The sequence below is a fragment of the Agelaius phoeniceus genome, chromosome 1 (genome assembly GCF_051311805.1).
Source record: "Agelaius phoeniceus isolate bAgePho1 chromosome 1, bAgePho1.hap1, whole genome shotgun sequence".
Lineage (NCBI taxonomy): Eukaryota > Metazoa > Chordata > Aves > Passeriformes > Icteridae > Agelaius > Agelaius phoeniceus.
In genome coordinates, this window is record NC_135265.1 from 15,237,767 (window position 1) to 15,258,808 (window position 21,042).

At 38.7% G+C, this 21,042-nt stretch overlaps 1 protein-coding gene and 1 long non-coding RNA gene across 5 annotated transcripts in view; both read right to left on the bottom strand.

Moving 5' to 3' along the window:
- The window catches only part of ZEB1 (zinc finger E-box binding homeobox 1), a 120,350-nt gene that overhangs the window by 75,123 nt on the left and 24,185 nt on the right, over nt 1–21,042 (bottom strand). The window lies entirely within an intron of this gene.
- Nucleotides 216–21,042, bottom strand: part of LOC143693325 (uncharacterized) — a 40,006-nt gene continuing 19,179 nt past the window's right edge. The window contains exon 3 of the long non-coding RNA XR_013180871.1: nt 216–909. This is a non-coding gene — a long non-coding RNA (uncharacterized LOC143693325). The remainder of the gene's footprint in view (nt 910–21,042) is intronic.

The following is a 21,042-nucleotide window of genomic DNA, read 5'->3' on the forward strand; positions in this document are numbered from 1 at the left end:
AAGGGCAACAAAAGGAGTCAAGCCCTCTCTTTGACAAGGACTCTGGCTCATTTTGTATTTGTTAACAAGCTCAATAAATATTTGAAATGGGAATAGAAAACTATGCTAACAGTCTGACATTCTTCTCCACCCTTTTGTCCCTCCCATACAGAGGAGATTGGCAGGGGTTATTGTTGTTCTGCACAGTAGAGTAATAGGAATTAATGCCATCATCGTGCTGGACACGGAACAACTTTATTTTCACACTTTTTAACATCAGTGTAACACCAGCATTGCAGAGTCTCTTTCCTTAGCACACAAAACTTAAGCCAAATATTCTCATTTATTACTATTTATTTTCAACTATGAACCATTAAAGCCACAGACGCGCAATGTAAACTTTTGCCTCTCTCCTAACAATAAATTTAGAATATATTTAACTTTCCAAAAGATTACACATGTTAAATATTCCCACATACCAAACATGAATAAAACTGCATCCAAGCCTGTTTCACAGAAGAATGAGTGGTTTGCTACAATTGTTCACAAGTTCATCTGGAAATGTGTAAAAACCCATTGTGTTGGTGGCAGTCTGAGATCATCTAGAGCAACAGGTGTTCAACCTGTACATTCAATCCATTCCCAACCGGTGACAACCAATTATAAACAAAATTCCACAAGCAGAAATGCATCAACCTTCTCCTGCAGAAGTCCCACAGCAACAGGCAGATTACAAAGCAAAACCCATGAGCTGCTATGCCAGGTTGTGCAGGGCAGGAATGGATGCAGCAATTTCCATGAACACCAACACTTGCACACATCTTGCAAGAGCAGGGCCCCTCTCAATAACTTGCAAGGACATTCTAGAACTTCTTCAGCAACTGAAATTTGTCCAGCTTCCATTCCTTCTTCCTGCTGCTGTTCTACACACTGTCAAGGAAGATGAAAGCAAAAAAAAAGGGAGCTAGTACAAGGGATGGTAGTTTACACTGAGAAATGCAATGCATACTGAAAGGATGTTTTAAAAACCCTCACAATACCAAACTGACAGTGACATAGTGCAGACTTACATCAGTAATCCAGAGCACTATTCAGCCATAGTGTACAAGTGTGTTTCAAAACGAGGGACATGTTTATGGAAGTCAAAATACAATGCTTTAATCTGGCCCAGTAGCTTTGCATTTTACACACTATGGGTACTAGCAGTAGATTGAAGAGAAAAGCATTCAACACTTAAACCTACATTGTACTACTACAATGTATTATCTGCTTGCACTCTTAAAATGAAGCATGGGAAGTTACCTACAAGGAAAACTGGCTTTCTCTAGCTTTCTATCAATTTCTTTAAAACTATTTAATTGCAAGCATCTTTTTCTTCTTTAAATGTAACCTTTTACATGTTCTTCTAAATCTGTTTTGTTTTGTACAGCTGCTAAGTTGTAAGTAGACAGTATCTGGAAACATTGCAAGTGAGCAATAATTCAGTTGAAAGAAGCACAAACATATGGGTGGGTAATTACTATAGAGACAGCTGAAGAGTAAAGAGGGAAAAATACTTAAAATTTGTAAGAACAAAAACTCCCACCAAAACCAACACTCTTCAATCTTCCCATAGGAGTACCTTCACAAGATATGGGACTGCAAACTATCATACTAATATGAAACATTTGCAAAGCTTGAGTGTCTACTCCATGCTGTGTTTTATCACCCATCCATCTTCTCCATTGAAAACAAAACATGAAGAATTTAGGGCTTGGTCAATCTGCAACTGTTTATGTTTTCCTATTACAGTGGGAGTTAGTCATGCTTTTTTACAAATAATTTTGAATAATTTCAACTTGTTCTCCAGTCAAGTAATGGAAGAGCAACAGCATTTACTTGTTTGCAATAAGTACAAGTGCTCAGGAAGGATACTGAAATACCAGCTCTGCATTTCTTTTTAAGATTTTCCTTGAAACATAAACAGTTAAGTTGTAGCTCATGATACTTTCTTCAGGAGCTGTTTGCAACTGCTATGAGATGAAGCATACATAGATATGCTTCTACACTTCTCTCTGCATGGACAACTGCCTTTTTAAGAGATAAAGTTCCTACAGAAGACTACAGGAGACACTGTTCTCATCATGGTGCTCTTAACTTTAAATGACTGCAAGAAGACACTTAAGAGTAGAAGTCTTCAGGAGGATAAATGGAAAGACCCAAATAATTAGGGATACAAGTGTAGGTCACCTAAACCAAGAAGATGCCCAGGTAGATGATGGAAGACAACAAGCAATACATATATAAGCCTGTACTAAAATACATCCCCCTGCCTCCCAAACATGAACAGCTTTCCAAATAATTGTGTAGCATCCCGCATTGAAAGGGACCTGCAAGATCACTGAAACCAACACTTAGACAATGTATATTTAGCAATTCAACAAATTCAGAAGTTTAGTCACCAACTGCCAATAAATACCATCACCTGAAGATCAAAATCATATCCTGAATTGATTAGATATTGGAATAATCACATTTTGTTCTGTTAATCTCCAACTTCCCCGTGAACAAGGCAACTCAGTTAAATACAGAGGTGGGCACAGCAGGTTAAACACTAATGCCCATACATACTAACAGAAGTTTCACAAATGGCATTTGACAAATATGAACTGATACGAAAATATTTTTTCAGAAATGCTCTCCTTTTCCAATCTCCAAAACCACCAAATATCACAAAACTAACAGAAAAATTGAGATAAATGTACTTCAACTTTGAAGAGAGACAACTAGAATGCTGCATTTTAAAAAAGGGGGGAAAATAGAAAGGCCAAATGTCAGTCTGAATTTCAGTATCTAAATTTAAGTGTTAACCTTCATTCTGCCCTCTCATTCCTGCATCTCATCTAAATTAGGAGTCACTGATCATTGTTATTTAAAATGGAGCTATCCAGTCCAAAACCAGTTAATTATTTCATCCTGCAAAACACATGCTCTTCTGTGCTAATTAAACCCTGTAATGGCCCTTACTGGCATTTACACACAATCATATTAGTTACCACACCCCTCAGCTGAGAGCCCAGGACAACACAGTGCACAGATCAAGGCTGTCTCCACACAACCCCAACAGTGTCCCAACACCACTATACTACCACACCTCACATTTGAAACTTCTCTCACTTTCAATGTGGTGTAAACACACACCACTTGTCAACAAGTTTGTAGGGTCACTATATAAACAAAACAATTTCAGCAAATTAATGCTCTTGGATCACTGGAAGGACAAGCCAAACTAAGTGGAGGCAGCATTAGTTTTGCTGGGAAGCTTTTTCCTCAACAGAATGACAGTCTTGTCAATATTGCTTAAAGTCAGGTTTGTCATCTCTGCAAACTTTCCTTAAGGAATATCACAAGGTACAGGTCTGTATCAGGTTTGCATTGCAAAGCTGTTGGTAGTGGGGGGCTACAGAGGTGGCTTCTAGAAAAAGATGCCAGAAGCTTCTCCTGTGTCCAACAGAGCCAATGCCAGCCAGCTCCAGGCTGAGCCCTTGCAGCAGCACCTCTGGAATAAAACATTTAAGAAGGGGGAAACTGCTTGGAATTAAAACAGTGGAGAGAAGAGTGAATATGTGAGAGAAACAACTCTGCAGACACCAAGATCAGTGGAGAAGGGGGGGAGAAGGTGCTCCATGTTGCAGAGCTGAGGTGCCCCTGCAGCCCATGGTGAAGACCATGGTGAGGTGTCTGTGCCCCTGCAGGTCCACAGTGCAGCAAACACCTCCTGCAGCCCATGGAAGACCCTGCACTGGAGCAGGTGGAGGCCCAAGGAAGACAGACCCAGTGAGAAGCCTATGCTGGAGCAGACTCCTAGTAGGACCTGTGGAGAGAGGAGCCCACGCCAGAGCAGGTTTGCTGGCAGGACCTGAGACCCCACAGGAGACCCACCATAAGGGAAATTATTTTAACTTCAGTAGGAAACCTATCTTCCCAGAACACATAGATCCTCTAAAGCATCAGGACATGGACTAATGTAATTAACAGACTCGTGTAATTAGTTCAGCAATGTCCTTACCTTCTCAGAATAGGGAAGATGTCAAATTTGTCCTGTTTCCCAGCCCCACTCCCATCCTAGGTGGATAATCACTTACTCTTTCTGCTTCTTGAGTCAATAAGACAATCCCTTATATTGTAGAAACTACTGCTTTGGCTGCTTTACATGCCAGAGTGCAAAAGCAAATTCCCAAGCACAACTGTGAGTTCAGTGAACAGAAGACAGGCTGGTAGGAAAAAACCATGAATTACAGTTTCAAACCACCCTTGAGAACTGTTAGCATTAACTTCATTCATGAGCTGAAGCCCTAAGGACAAGCAGAAACTGGGGAGTCTCTGCAGGCTTGGGTGGTAGCACTACATCAAGGGGACACAGTTCTGCTGTGAGACTACACAGTCTCCTGCAGAAGCATTTTTCTTCCATGTATTGAAGTGCTTTAAGATGGTACTTGAAAGCTTGACAAACACAAACTATTACAACTTGAAGAACTTGGATAATCTGAGTATTTCTTTTAAGTTTCTGAACAACTTCACTGCCTAACTTTCCATGACCTTTACACATACTAAAAGCTTTATAGCTAACAGATTTCACAGAGCAAGTATCTAAGGTTATTAATCATTATTATTCCAATAATTTGTCTGTTTCAGTATACTGTCACTATTTGTCATCCTGAACAGTGTGAGAAGAGGTTATTAACACAGACACAGAAAGAGGTTCACACATTTCTGCATGTGCCTATTTTCATGCTACTATAGCCAGAGCATTTCTGAGTGAGGTCTCACTAAGAAGGTCTAGTTTTAAAGTCTTGACAGGTATGAATTATATATATTAATGCTACAAAAGCCTTAATTATACTGACAAAAGCTGCCTTTCAAATTTACTCTGTTCAGGAATTACTGTAATGTTTACCTTTGTAAATTATTATTTTCCTAATGTGGATTAATTTAGAAGCATCCTCAGTTATTAAAAACACTACTTCTGGTTGTGTGCCCAATATACAGTTGCTCACCTTGAAGAGCATTACTCTGAGTTATACAGTACACCACAAAGCATTTGTAAAACCCAGAGGAACTTACTCCAACTCAGGATTTACTCAAATGATGAGTTGTTTTGACTTCTCTTCTGAATCTGCTCTCATGGAGTTAGCCAATATATTCTGATAATTTGTGTTCTTGTTATATCAGGCATCTCTACCATCACAGTTGGATTTAATACTAGTAAAACTATAATTCAAATTCTATTTGTTTAATTTGGTAAATAACCTGGTTCAAGAACTTTAGAGGGCTTTTAGGTAGACAAAGTAAACAAATAATAGCCTTGGCAAAAGCCTAAAATAATTATAATCAATTTTCACAACAGCTCTGCTTGTTCTCAATAGTTCCAGTCCATCATAACCCTTAAAAAAAACAAAAAAAAAGTTTAATTTCCCCATCACTTTATAGCATGTTGAGTTGAACTTAACAGTACAATTACAGTATGGATTTAGCCTTTTTTGTACTATCTGGGAACGTCTTTTGCATATGTTTCCTCAAGAAGATTTAATTTCTTACATGTCCTACAGCTTTTCTCTAAACTTTCAATGATATCCATGCACTGAGAAGCAATCAGAGTAGCCTACAAAACACAGTTCACCAAACCCAAGTTCTAATTCCTGGTCATGTTATTTGCCTAAAGGGAACCTGAAGTCAGAAATATAAAAAGACATCAGGTGCTAAATTCTGCTAAGAAGTTTCTGACAATTTCAAAGACTCTTGAAATGACATCATTTGCTCCACACTACTTAAAAAGATCATATTAACTTTCATTAACCCATGGAACAAGCAGTATATCCAAAATAGTGAGTTGTTTATGATGACAATAACCTCAATGTGAAGAGACTCTAAAAAACAGATAAAACTCCTTAGGATCAAGCCTTTGAAGAGCTCTCCATCTAATTCTAGGGAAAATCTTTAAAGTTGGCCTAAAACAGACACATTGAACTTCCTCAATCATGTAACCCATAGCAAGAAGCTGGTGACTATCCTTGATTACTAACAAACAAACAAGTGATTCCACATTAACCCACAAAGTTCTTTAAAAGACTATATAAAAATGGCAAAAAAAAATGCATGAAAAGCAGCAGGTAATATCCTAAACATCAGATGAGCATGTTCTTGATAAATACAGAAAGCAGCTTATCATTATTGTACACATTTTTCCACAGCAACCTAATGCCTAACAGCCATCTGCTGTAAGGGGCTGCATGTTGCTGACATTATTAAGGGGCTTCAAATGACCTAAACTGCCTCTAAGTGAGAGTTATATTCAAAGGCACAGCAAGTGGGAGATGCTCTGCATAAAGCATTAGTGAAATTAAAAAAAAACACAAACAAATACCCACAAAAATGAAACCCCAAACAAAGCAAACAAACCAAAACCAAACACATGCCCTTCATTCACCATCAAGCAATCTTAAAGCCAGTGCCTATTATTGATTCACAAGAATGAGACTGATTGCCAGAGCTAGACAAGCACCAAGAACTGAACATAACTACTCCATTTGAAGCTCATTACAGCACAGGAGTTCAAAGACAGTAGGAAAAAATGAAGATGAGATCTACTCTTTCTCCATAAGGTGGTTGTATTATTTCTCATTACTAATTTTTCAGGGTAGCAAGGAAGAGCAAGCATGTAATTTGTGGGAAAACAATCATTGTTTATTACAAGGACACATGCCAAACCTCCAAATCCTTCAAAGAAGACAGTTCCAGCAAGGTTAAAAGCAGTCACCTGTTTCACTTTATCAGCAAGTTCCTTACCCATATTTGCACATTAGTGCAGAAACAAAAAAAAGGTAGAAAAATGACTAACAAAACAGTAGTGAGATTCAGGGTAGAAATACTGGTGGTTAGGTAGAAAAAGCCAGGTTTTCTCACAACTAGCTTTGTTGAGCTCAACTTCTGCACCAGGTGAAGCTTCTTGAAGAGGAGTGCAATATAAGACAGGCATTCATTTCTTCAACCACATGCAGGCAAGTAAAGCTAGGTTTGTTATGCTCACATAAAAAAGGTTTATTTTTCAATACCACATCTCCTTCCATACTTTGAGAGAGGATTATACAAGAAAATCCTCCTCATGCTTTGACTATGCTTTAATGAAACTGATACATTTCATTCTTCAGCATACCAGTTTTGATTGTTCAATATTAGATACACCATGAATTAACATTTTTCAACGCCAAAAACCTAACTTCAACTTCATTCAATGTAATAGAAATGTAATTTAATCAAGGATTTCCTGAGACATAGCGACTACTTTCATATATCCACACAACATAAAACCCCCTCAGCCCACAATTACTCAGTCCCTGGAGCACCTGATGGACACAGTAGCATGTGAGGATCACCACCAAGAACCCTGGCAAAAATACGAATTGTCATTTTGTACTGCCATAGAAGATGAAGCTCTTTAATACATCTGAAACCAAATCATCTAGAAAGGTTCAAAGGTGCTTTGCAAGTATTGAATCACTCTACATGCAATGAAAGACATAAATAGAAAGCGTATTACAATTATTTATTGGAAATATCTTTAATCCAAAGACTAAGTTAAACCATATTGCATGAACAGCTTGCCTCCTAACCACTTAAAATGTTTTACACCTTCCACAGCCATGCAGAAGTTCTGACAGAAGCAATGCACCCACATGCCTTTAATTCCCCAGCAAAACTCATTCAACACATACACAGAATTCCCATCCTTAATACACATTAGTCTATCTGTTCAACATACATGCACACTCTACCTCACACTGTGCAGAAAACAGGTGAAAGAAAAACCTCTGTTCTACTTTTCTAACTTGTCCTAGAAAGTATAGATCCAGAATCCCAAATGCAATATATAAGTAAAGAACAAAAATTTATATCAGATTAAATTCTGCAGAGAAACAGAAAAGTAGATATAAACAAACAAAACTTCAACCAATAGCAAAAAAAAACCCAACTAAAAACCACCAAACACCTTCAATTGTCCAAAGATGCTGTTCTCTGTCCACCAGACAAAAGTTCCTAAGCTTCAATGAGATTTTGGATATATTCAATGAGATGAAGATGCAGTTAGCATGAAAAAAAACAAAAGGTTAATTGTTCCTAGATTGTCTATCCATGACCAGCTGTGAAATTTTAAAGAAGGACATTTCTTTCAAAAATTGTTTAACAAGCCAACATATGTGAAAGTGGTTCTGAGCACATCCCATGTCCTTCAGGGGCATCACTATTCTAAAGTAAAAAAGCTTTCAAAAGGAGTGAGTTGTCATTGATCCCACGAAAAGTTTTTAACAGAAAAGGGAGAGAACAGTGGCAGCCAAAAAAATGTACAAAACACCCTCACAAATCTCATTTTTATATAAAGTCAGAAATACTATGGGATTTTTTTCTTTATTACAGTCAGAAAATACTCTCTAATTCTTGTAAATCTGTGTCAGTTTCTAGGTGATAAAAGTGATAAAAACGTATGCTAAAGACCATTAATTAAAGGAAAAATCTCACCCTCCTCAAGACATGATGCAATCTTAATTTTCCCTTTTTAATGTGAGGATATCAGTCTTCAGAGTTTCAAACACACTGAAGGCAAGGGAAAAACCCCTACACTGTGCAAGTTTCCTTCTACTCTTTTCGGGCAACCAGAATACCTGGCTAATTAGCAGAAATTACCTCCCTCTAGTAATATTAAAACAGTCTCACAGTTTCCTCCAGCACCCCTTGCAGTTTGGTTCACAGTGATATAGAAATGACACATGAAGAAGCCACAGTCTGGATTTCCAGGATTCCAGATCCTGTGTAGTTTACTCTTAGACACAAGCTGAGGCCTTGCACTATTCCTAGGAGAAAACAAAGGCTTCAACATGAAGTTTATCACAAGCTGAACACAGGAGGACTATAGCAGTGAAGAGTCACAAGGGGTACAAATATCCCATATACTTAATTTTCCCATCATGATTTGTTTTGCTATACAAGGATCCTCAGTGTAACAGAAAACACAAAAGTCCTTTGTGCAGAGGGCAAGTGTAGCTGAAATAGTGCCAAAAAGACTGACATGCTTTTTGCTCCATCTGCCTGCTAATAACCACAGGAGCAATCAGCCAGCTGTCTCTGCTGTTGATCTCCAATACCCAGAAGTTCCCAAAAGAAGTCCCCAAACCCACACCCACAAGCAAAACCACAGCAAAGAAAATTTAAAGCCATTTTCCAGAATAGACTGGAAGACAGAGGAATCAACAGAAGATTGCAAGAAATTCCAAGCAAATTTTTTTTGTTTGCTTAGGGAGGATGAGAGGGACATTTACCTCGTGCTACAGCAAGTAGCTACCCCAGCAGTAGCTCAGTGTTTGGCTGGCAGTGGCAGTACTCTTACCGTGAACATTCAGCACGACTGTCACAACATTAAGAAAACAATACATGCAAATCACTGTTTTAAGAAGCAATTATCTAATGGGCTTTTGGTAAGTGCTGCCTCTTTATCAGCAAACCCTAAACCAAACAAAAACCAATACAAAGGGTTTGGGGAGGAGGAGGATGCCCAGAACAAAAACTCTACTGCCACCTTTCTCTTTTGCAATACAACAGTGCATTAAATAGGATAAAGCCTAAACAGACATAAATGTAAAGGAGATCATACAAATGTATTTAGTACCACCTCTATAAAACAATATTAGTCGTCACTGTTTTCATCTGCATAAATGAAAGATATACCTAGCCACTGGAGGACTCTTAAATCTGAAGATGTACATATTAGTGCCCTACTTCAAGAATTTTTTACTTACCTTTTCAGGACTATGAAGTACAAACTGTGACCCTTCAGCATTTACTTAACAGTACAATTACACTTTGATCTCGAACCTACATTCACACTTTGCTTTTAAATCCCGTAATCCCCACAAAATTTCACATATTTGTATAATGGTATAACGATAGGTGGAGCTTTTTTGTAATAAAGCAATAGAAGAGTGATCTCAGGTGCCTGATGTTAATGAAAGTGGAATTACATCTCCAGACTTGGGAGGGAAAAAAAAAACAGTATCAGTTTTTTTCCAAACTTACACTTTTTGTCAGAAGAATATTTAAAAGCGAACACCAAGACAAAACTTTGTTTTGTCCATCCCCTCAGGTTCCTTGTTTTTTAACTGTAATGGCTTCAGACTCTTTGCCACCCAGCTACTGGAAATGGGATTTCTTCTTGGCAGTGTGTGCCACAACTGCATGTTCTAACACAGGGCAGCTCAGGCTTGCACACTGCCAGTGATTAGAACTGCCTCTCCAATGTTTAATATGCACAGCTAGCTTGGGAAAGCCTCAGAAGCAGATCTCGTTTAAAGTATATGTTCTAAATAGCCACCAAGACAGGGGAAAGAAGATACAAGATATCCCTGCCATTGATACTGAAAGCAATTTGCAGGCATTCTTTAGGCAAAGGATTGCCTACAGGGAAAGAACAACATTTTTAGGTAAAGAAACTGAAGGTACATATTTTGATACTGCTCCTGAAATGTTATGCATGACTTGTAAAACTGATCAGTAAAGAAATAAACAAAAAAAAAAAAAACCAACATACAAGTTAAAAAAAATCTAAACAAAAAAATCCAAAGCAAACAAAACTAAATGCTACCAACTGTGACTTCAAGTATGGTAGTAATAATTTGTTTATTTCTTGCTACAAAGTACATTTCTCTATACCACCATATGTGATGAAAATCTCTCAGATAAAGAACTGCCTACCTCAACCAGCAGCATTATTGAAAGTACTTTATAGAGCTCTTGCTCTAAGTTCTGTTTAATGATAGGGTTGGTTTGGGTTTGGTTTTCTTTTGGTGTGTGTTCTTGGTGCGTATTGTTTGGTTTGGGATTTTTTTTTTGGCAGAGATGGGGTGTCAGGCATTTTATATGCTTCTGACCTGAAACTCAGAATCATGCAACAGTTTGGGTTGAAAGGGACCTTTAAAGGTCAAACTTCCGCATGTGCTGCTATTGCCATCCCTCCCATGGTAGAATATAACAAAGTATTTTACTGAGACTGGTAGTAGCTGAAAGAAAAAGCATGCATATAATAAGAGAAAATTAAAGTGTGTTAGTTTTCTACTTCCGATTCAGAGAAACTTTTTCAAATGGACTGAAGTTTAACTGAAGGAGTTTAGCAGTTGCTCAAGCTTGGTTTTTTGTTGTTCAAAGTCAAAACTCACAAGTTGCTTCAAGTAAGCATGGTGTGTTAATTAGTTTTAAACAGGTCATAAAAGAGTCATAGTTCACATGCAAAGTAATTTAACCATTCACTAAACTGCTATTCAATAGGCAATGAAGCCTAACAAACTGCTTCTTCCAGAGGTCCAGCAAAGACAAGTTCCAAGCACTTCTGAAGTGAAAATGTAAGCATTGACCTTTGTTAGCAAAACACATCCAACATGGAATTCACAGCCAAACTGATTTACCCCCTTTGGCTGCTCCCCCAGCAAATGGAGCATTAAAAATCACTGTTAGAAAACTTAAGTGAATTTTTCCACAACTTGCCCAACCATAAAATGTATTTTCAGTAGGAGGAGAAAGCCATCATCAACAGTTAACAATTACAGAAAGTTACTGCCAAGTTGTGTGCATTAAGCCAGTCTCAAATCCATAAAAGTCATCTAACATTTCTCTCCCCCAATAGAGGGAAATCAAATAAATGGAAGATGGGAGTACAGAAGGCACACAGGGAGAGAATCCCTTGAACATAACAGACAGTTCTTAGATTTCTGAATCATACAAATCCAGTATGGCTTTAATATAGCTGGCTTTAATATAGCTGACTATGACAAGTGTTAAATCCTAAATTCATCTCCTTGCTAAAAATCTCATATTAATATTTTATTTTGTTACATAATGCTTCCTTCACGCAAAGCTAAGTTCCAGAATCTTATACCTTTATGTAATACAGAGCTCACAATCCCCATCCTCAACCTTCCCCCACATTTCACATTAAATTAAAATGAAACTAGTGTACTTCATCCCTTATCCCACAGGACAGAGTCTGCCATAGCTCCTTTCATGCCTCTTACCCTGTGCTCTCCTTTCACTGCTGCACATCTCCCTGCCCTGGAAGACAACCCAAGGCCATTCCTGGCTGACTTTACTCCAAACACTGGACATTTTATCTCCTTTTCTTCTTCATTCACAGTATGAGACAGAAGCAAACAAGCAGTTGAGGAGAAGGCCCAGTGGGGACAACAAGGGATGATCTTATAGAAAACCAGTTGTTATACAGAAACACCTTCAGCCCACATAAGAGCAGGGGAAATGGTTGCAAAATGCACATAGTAAATATTTCAGAGAATGCGGCTCCTTCTACCCTTTCTTTTCTGGTCACCCCCTAATAAAGTCACATCCTTTGCTGTTCTTTGACTAGAACGATGGCAAATGAGGCTCATAGGAGGCTCAGTCATAGGAACACTGAGACTTCAATAAAGCCTATAGCCTATCAAGGCAGTATTCACTGACAGTTATATGAACACCTTACTTTTGAGTTTTGATGTAGTCATAATGCTTAGTATTATTTCTTCAATGCATCACAGAGACAGGAGGTCCTTACAAGAGACTCAAGAACATGGATCTGCTTGTATGGAGACTGGTTTACTATTAGCTGCAAAAAAAATGTTGGTACTCAAATACTTAACTGTGAGGTTTACAAGAGAAAAATACAAAGCCAAGGTGGGCCAAGAAGTAGAAGAGATCTTATTCAAAAGCTTTTCACTCTTGCTTAGGGTTGCTCTTTCATACTGAGGCTTTATATCGTATCTTCAAACATGTTATGGGTCTCTACATTTTATAGGTATCTTTTCATTATACTTTTGTACTATTTCCACAAAAAAAGCACTGCACCAACCACCTGTACTTGAAGTACAATTTCTGCTACTTTTTCCTGTTTGTCTTATGTTCCTTTTACAAAAACCCCAAAATTCAGAACTGATTTTTTCCCCTGAATTAACACACAGCCTTAAGACATGTCATCCCTCCTGCAACTAGGCTGGTTCCCAGAGGCCTGAAGCTTCAGGCCTGGGACATCTCAACTCCATGAACTCCCCTGTATTAGCTATGTCTGCCAGCTGCTCTTCTCTTTTCATATATAAAATAATCTTTAGGCAGCATATGGCCTTGACTATGTGTGTGTGTTCTGGCAGGTTCAGGCTAAAAGGGTTACAGGCCATTTGTCAAGCTGTATCACATTTCCTCCACGCCCTTCCTCTCCTGAGTAACCGTACGCCGGAGCACGGCCATGACCGAGGGAAGGCTGTGCCTCGAACTCAGCATTACACACTGGTGCCCATACAGTGAGTCACGGCTGTTAAAATAAAGGGCATGACACAGCAGAAGTTAAATTGATAAGGAATTAACAGTTCATCAGGCTTGAGGAGAAAAGCCTGGTTCTCCAAAATCACAAGAGGTTAAGCCTTCAGTTGTTGTGTTAGACAACCACTGGAGCCACCATGCACCAGCACAGAAGTGAGGTCATGCTACACCACCCTTCAGATTCATGGGTGAGGAAGCCCACATTCCATGGGCCTCAAGAATCCCACTCCACTCTGCAGCATGAGATCTGTAATTGAAGGGCTTTGCCAGTTCCATACAATCGGCCAAGTGATGATCTGCATGTCTGCCTAGGAAAAGGACAGATGTAACAACATTTACTGGCTTATCTGAATATCTCCAAGTGTGTTACAGGAAAATCAGAGTTTGACAATATAAACTCCTGAGTGACTCAGGGAAGATTTACTGGCATAGCTATATCAGTCAAGGCACCTGGCTATGCCTCTTGCTAACACCTCTGAAACCACTACAGTCAGGATGAGTTTCCAATACACTACTGTCTCACCTTTGGTTCCTACTTCCTCTGAAGTGCAGTAGTGTTTTGGGATGAGGTATTGATGGATGGCTGAAAGGCAACTTCATTTCCCTCATCCACAGCTTCACAGACAAGTTTTCTGTACTTCACAATTAAACCTTTTTACTGAGCCAAACTCTTTCCCTCGTAAACAGTCCCTTTAAAGTGAGCCAGTTGCATAGAGCAGCAGACATCTCTTTTCTTATTCAAAACAAAGAAAATTAAAGATTTATATTAACAGAGCAGGTATGACAATCACAAGAGATCACGCTAAAAGCTCTTCCATGGGAATCATCTTGTTTCACACAGGTCAATGAACAGGTAATTTACAAGACATGCTTCAGTATCAGGATAAGAACTTTTCCCACATCTTGGCCAGACACCTTTGAAGAAAAATCATGAATTACTTCTCAGTACATTTAATGATGCTTGAGAAAAGTCTAAATAAAATGGATGCTTTCCGACCAGGGAACAGGCCGTTAAGTTTCAGAACTTGAAATGCACAGGAATTGCACACTATGAGAATGATCAAATTTAGAGGCAGTAACAAGGTGGATTTCCTCATTCATAGATGATTTACAGAAACAGTGACTAAAGTCATAACAATATGTAGCTCATAACATAAGAATATGCTGTAGATATCTGCTTCAATATCTACTTGGGGAAATATGAAATAACTGGTTTCACAAAGCAACTTTGAACAGGTGGCTGCATTTCAAAGTTTTTCGTCCAAATACAAAGGCAGCCTAATGCTTGAGAAACAGCATAAACCCTTCTGTTTTGTAAACCTTCAGAACACCCTTATTTGAGGCACAGAGCATAAGGAAACAGAACTGCAGTACAATGAGATGTATCAGCATGCAGCAACAGATTCAGGATGTTTAACTTACTCTACCAGCTCCATCCTCATCCCAAGTGACTACATAGCACTACTTGGGTAATACCAATAAACCACAGTGCCTTCTTGACCTTGCTGCAAGTTAGTCCTGAGATGCCCCAAAAGAGGTGTTCCTCTCCTGACACAAGACCAAGCAGTTATCTGTAGAAAATACTCTTGCCTTGGGATATGCTACTCTTGGAATTGCATACCCTTTTTCTAATGGGAAGCTAAGAGCTTCAGTAATAGTAGTAAATTACAAAATTTGGCTTCTGAAGACATTTCTGTGCAGAAAAGTTGTCTGAATTGTTAAGTATACCACTAAAAGCATTTAGAGCACAATAGAACCAACCACAGGAATGCCCACTTACAATGGAAAAATCAACCACAGGAATGCCCACTCAAGATAAGCCTAAGTATCATTCTCACAGGTCAAAAAGTTAGGAGCTCACCAGCTGAAGCACACAACCTTCACTTACCTGCGGTCTGCTCCCTCCCTGTCCCCACTAGCATTCCATAAAGTGGAGCAAGGCGGAGGAAGAGCTGAAAACATCAAGGAGGCCACCCATGTCCACATTTGTATTGTCTGAAAAACAGTTCTTTGGGGCTTCTTGTGATGCTGAACAAGCATCTATACAAAACCACAGAAGTGCCAAAACATAACCAGATCAGTTTCTCAGGATTGCAGCTGGAACTCTGGTGGACCTCTCTACTGAGATTTTTCATGACACAGCATCATTGAAGACAATTACTGATATTGACTGTCTCACTCCATGGTTAGGCTGGAAGGAAGGGATGAAGGCAGCACAACATGTTTATGCAGTACTTATTGCAACAGTTAAAGAAGTCTGGTCCTTTTGAACAGAATTCAACAGCAAGCTGCTTGACGATCCCCAAACAGGTGCTAACTCAACAACCTAACAACTTTCAGGTTTGGATAAGTAAAAGTACAGCAGCAAAGTTGTGTTCTCATCTTGAAAACACAAACTGAGCTCTTCATTCTTATCTCACCTCCATGGGAACAGTGGAAGCTAAGCTGTTAACAATGCCTCTAGCCATACCTAATATAGTTTATTGATTATGCTATTTAATAACATAACAATAGCACATGGGACCTGGAATCAGAAACAGTGAAACTAATACCAGTGAAATTTATTTCTACATGTGAATACCTAGATTCTGAAACCTCAAAACAATGGACTCAGAACAGCTTCTTACAACCAGCTAAATGCTACACATCTTACTTTGAAATAAGTTGCAAAACAGACTGTCAGACGTCTTTGCATTAGTTTGCTTTGTGGTTGGTTTCATCTATGTTAACCACATTTAAAACTGGGGGGGGAGGGAGGAGGGGATTGGGTTTTGTTTGGTTTTGGGGCTCAAAGCTCCAAATAGAAAAACTCTTCTTGGGACTTTTCCCAAACTCCTATGTATTGGGATAAAAACTGCATTTCTTCCATGCTTCTCATGCTGCTGACACAGAGGGCTGTATCTATGGTAGTGCTAACTGTTTTAGGAAAGGAAAGTCTCATGCAAATAAAACTTCTGTCTCTTTTTTTCTTTTCTCTTAACAAACTGTAACTTTCCAAACCATGCCTGACAGCTGCCTGCTTTCTACACTGAAAGTCTGTTACAGTTCATGGTATCAAAAACATTGCTAAGCAATTTAAAAGAAATTCCTTATGGGTCACTTTCAGAAGTTAAACCTTAGGGAATTCTTCAAACCTACCTAAAAAACTGCTGGACTTATTTACAGCTGCTTCACTTGACTTAACAGTTCTACTAAAGTAAGTGCAAACCATACAGGTTTGAAATGGTTCATTATCATGTAAGTGCTGCTTTGGTGGTTCAAAACAACCACGGGAAAATGGTGATCAGCTGTCCAGATTCCAGCAGACATTATAGCAGAGCTCTTTCTTTACCAAAAGTTGGTTGATATACCTCAAAGGAAATCACTGGCAGGTATGATAACCTTGTTAGCAGTTAATTCAGTCACAGGACAAGAGATGATTTTCAGTTACCAAGACTTATATTTAAATTTTTATCTTGATGGCACAGCAGGAGGAACTTGCTGCTGTTCCTTAGTAGCAAAAAAAACCCTACTGAAATGTTGAAGTTGTAAGCAACAGGTTTGCTTCTTCCATTAAAAGAAGCACTTTTATGATCTGTTAAAACTAATGAGATGCAACTCAATTAGTTGAAAGACATACCCATTACAAAAAAAAATAAAAATTACTTAATACAAATGTCCCTGTCCCTAGTCCTTCACACACAAATACTACACAACTCTACATGATCATTACAGGACTGTTTTAGGTCATTACTAACCTTACCAAAAACATAAGCTTAACTTCAGAGCACCATCCTAAAAGAAAACCAAGGCTGAGTTTCATGTTTGTGTAATTGTTATGTTCATCACATTTAGCAATTTACACAGATCTTCTACACTTGCATGGTTAGAAGAAGCTTTGTTCCTATTTCACCAGAAACTGGGTTCAGAGCACTGCTAGAGATAAACTTGAACACCCCAGTTAGGCTGGGGACTGGAGCAAAGGGGAGGAGGTTTAAGTCGGCAGGGAGAAGGGGAAAGAAATGGGAAAAACCTCACACAGGTGCACAAGCAGAAAGGGTGGACCACAAACCCAAAAAGCATCCATCTTTTATTATCTTTGTAATATAAATAAAAAACTGTGAAAAAGCAGAGCAGGAATGCAAAAACTTTTTTTTTCTTCCTTCTGCAAAAAGAAGAAAAATAAAAAGACAAAAAGACAAAGAACTAGTAAGTTGACTCAGAAGAATGTTTGGGATGAAACAGATGCAGCCTGTTCTAAACTTGAGTTTTTCTAGCATAGATCATGGATTTTTGCCCCTGTACACAACCAACATCTCAGTGCTGTAATTATACCAACAGAGACTGTTGGCCTTGCTTCAGTTCAACTATACATGCTACTGCACTTAGAATACACCAGAACAGCCCCATCCTTCAAAAGAAGAAATAACACTAACCAACTTACAAAACCCAAAACAATTTCATGCCATATATGTCCTTACACTTAGAACAGAACAAATATTTTAAATCCCTACAATACCCAGCATCTGAATATATTTTTGGTTTATACTGTTGAAAGAATATTTTTTTTAGCTGAGAACACCACTTTCCCCACAGTAAAAAAATTAAAACATTACAGTAGCATACAGTTCCTGTAGAGATTCCAACTGGAGCAAGATGCAGTTGTGCAAAGTCTATGATGCATGTTGCTTGTGCTAGACTAGACTAAGAAAATCTACTCCTTTCACTACTTTAGGAAAGAATTTCTGAACCATAGTAACGATGTTGCTTGCAGCAAAGTAATTTGTAGAGGTTGATTGACATTGTAACTTTTCACTGACTTCTGCAAAGAGCTACATTCAACATTGAACAGAATTGCACTGCATATGGATGCTCCTCCCCGGGTAATTCTTCCACCCCAAACCCCCTTGTTGTTTAATTTACAGGCGGATGCTATTAAGTGAAGTCATCAAACATTTCTTGCTCCTATGCAATAAAGCTGGTTGACCCACGGGGTGCAAACTCCTGGAGTTCACCAAGCAGAGTCCTCCAGACATCCCCTGCACAACACTGAAAGCAGAGAGGCTCCTGGGGCTGCCAGCATTTCAAAATTGATCCTGGCCCACACCAGTGCCCCTTGCCAGCTGTGCAATTAAGGCTCACGTTGGGCTGTGCTTCCAGAAGGCCAAGCACCCTAGATAATGAAGGTACAGGGTAGATAAATCAGCACAGGGTAGATAATCAAAGAGCACACACATTCAGCAGCAAACCACATCAGAGAAAAAGCAAACATTGGAACTGCAGCCATTATTTACTGGCTTACAATGCCCTAGCAAGAGCCTACAGAAGAGTGCATCCAAGAGAAGAATAGGAAAAAGATAAGTATTTCATATCACCATTGCTTTGCAATACAGCTGGCAATTAGAGTTGCAGTTATGCTGATGACCAGCAGAGTTCCTGTCTCCTTACTGATCCACTTGAAACACCACAACTACTTTTCTTCCCTTCTGGAAGATAAATCAAAATTACTGCATATACACAGTGCTATAAAAAATGCAATCAAAGCCTTTGCAATGGTAATATCAGAGATTTAAGGTGCATCACCACAAGAGCAAGAATCAAAACAGTCACTTTTGTCAGTTACTCCATTCAATAATCAGCAGAAATGATCATTGACAGTTTCAGCAATGCATGTTTTCCCCTTCCACTCCAGTCAACAGCATCCCATGTTTAAAGCTGACTTTAAAAAATGCTCAAACATCTTGAGGGGTAAACAATAAAATACATCTTGTAACAGAAGGATGTTAACAGCACACTCACTTCTTGCTGAGCTTTTAGAAACCAACAGCAGCCAATACATTGTAGAGTGTAACTATGTTGTATTGGGAAGAAACAATCTAGTTGAAAGAAATCTGGGATTTCTGGTGTAGACCAAGAGCATCTTCAGCTCACTGTGAGCAGCGGCTGCACATGTGACCAATAAAGAGAACCTAGCACCACCCAGCCCCCAGACAAAGTATGGCCAGGTGCATCATTCAAGAGCTCAGAAGTCTGATATTTGAAAATATAAGTAGTGCAAATAACCTAGAGTTCAACCTGAGAGTGAGTTTTACCTGCTGTTCTTGTGTTATAAGCCCAAGAACATCCTCCTTCAACTGTTTAGATTACACACAAAACTCAATAGTGGAGGTGGTGTAAGAATTAGCTATTAATTAACTTTACAATTTACCTGTTGGGGCAAATAACCCAGAAGAGCATTATCTGCAGAAAGCTCTCACAGACACCAATGCTGCCCACCAGCCCTTTCACTACAATATGCTTTTGCCAGGAGAGAGGGATGCAGGCATATTCATTTTAAACCAAGTGTAGAAGATGTACAGTCAAATTATCACATAAAATAGGCTGCATATATTCTCCAAACTTAGAGATGTGTTGTACGCACGTAATCTTATCCAAACTGCATCTGAGGAAGCTTTTCCCAACTGTTCTTAAGCAATCAGTATTTGAGAACACAAATTTTTTATTTCTCAGAACACAAAAATTTTGGGCTAGGTATAAAATATACAGAAATTTTATATCTAGCCTGTAATCAATTTCCAAATGTGCAAAGAATTCTGTGCCCCCCCCCCATCCCTGGGTAAAAACAGATACAGCATGATGACCTAGTCTGCCACCTTGAGCAGCACAGAACACAATTTCAGCCACCAGCTCAAGATGTCCATGATTCCTGGTTAACCCAGAAACTACTATTTAAAAGTCTTATTAAGCCCATTTTAAAAATTCATTTATGATCATCACAAACTAATGTTTGGTAAATTCCCCAAATTTAACTGTCTTTAAGACCTGACACATAGAAGAAGCCTATGGTAGAAGTAACTGCTGAGAAGCAACAGGCATCTACCTTTACCTGCTAGAACTGCCCAACTTCAGCTTTCACATCTTCCTCTGAGCTTCTTTCCTCTGTGACTTATCAAAACATTTCCTACTCTTCTTCCAGGTAAACTCAAAGTAGGCTTCTTTATTCTCAGCACTAACTGCTTTGCTAGAATTTTAATGTAAGTTTGGTGTTCTGGTTTTGGGGGGTTGTTTTTTGTTTGTGGTGGTGGTAGTTTTGGTTGCATATTTTTATATTTATTTGACTTTGGTTTGTTTTTTAATATGAACACAGACACAATATTTCCTGTATATCATGCTGGCAACAGTTCTGAAGAGCTGGTACAAGAAGCAGGCATGATACTCTAGCTTTGGTCTTCTCTAATGACATATACAATTGCAACACCACCTCCTCAGCATTTTCCTGTCAACAGGGAGACATTTCAGAGTCCTAGGAACTCACAATCAGCTGGCAACCACCAACTTCAGTGTCTTCCAGGACCATCCTTTCAAAGGAATGCACACATTAGCAGCAGTGAGCAACTACAGCCTGAAAGACTTTCTAGTGTTTGCTGTAATTACATTCTACCTGAAGCTATTCAAAATTAAAATCCCCAAAAGGTCAATATGAAAAGTTAGCATGCAAACACTCCTTCTGAGTAGATAATCTCACTTACTGCTACATATAGGACAAATTATTTTCAGATCATCAGTTTCTTTCATATTACTTTTCATAAGTTTAACTATCAAACACATGGATTTGAATTCTTCAAAAGGGAATTTGGAAGAGCTAAAAATATGTTGCTTTAATATGGTTTTGGGGTTTTTTTTAAAGTATTTCCTAAAGACTTC